The following is a 596-nucleotide window of genomic DNA, read 5'->3' on the forward strand; positions in this document are numbered from 1 at the left end:
GGGCACCGAGCAAGGCGGGCCGCTGGGAGGTGTGGAGCAGGGGGCAGCAGAGGGCGGCGGCGGCAGGGCGTTACGGAGCGGAGGGCGGCCGGCCGAGGCGTCTCGGGTCGCCACCTTACGTGTGGGCATGTGAGCAGGAGTGTGCAGCTTTATGACGGGAGAAAATACACGTCCGGCTGACTGAGGGCGGCAGGCGCTGGGGGCCCAGCCCGGCAGGACCGGGGCCCTCGACCCCGCACCGCCACCAGCGCGCACTGACTTTACGACCTGCCGAGCAGTGTATTATCGTTGTTGTTGTTGTGCTGTTGTTATTGTTGTTAGTTGTGAGTAAATTCGCTGCTCTAGCACCTTTAAGGTTTGCGGTTCTCGTAGAGAGGCCACGCAAGGCGCCGCGCTGCTGTGCTCGCCGCCCCTCCGAACGTGATCCAGGCCACGCTGCTGTTCAGCATGCTGCCGGCGCCGCGTCGTATGTGCGCGCTGTATGGCGACACTCTCGACATGATCACGACGTCACGGCGCGCGCACTTCTCGACCGAATTGGGAGGATGGGTCGCCGCCGCCGATGCACCGCGCGCCGCGCGCACCGCGAAACGTGA

Source organism: Frankliniella occidentalis, unplaced genomic scaffold (genome assembly GCF_000697945.3).
Source record: "Frankliniella occidentalis isolate FOCC.00 unplaced genomic scaffold, Focc_3.1 Scaffold171, whole genome shotgun sequence".
NCBI classification, from domain to species: domain Eukaryota; kingdom Metazoa; phylum Arthropoda; class Insecta; order Thysanoptera; family Thripidae; genus Frankliniella; species Frankliniella occidentalis.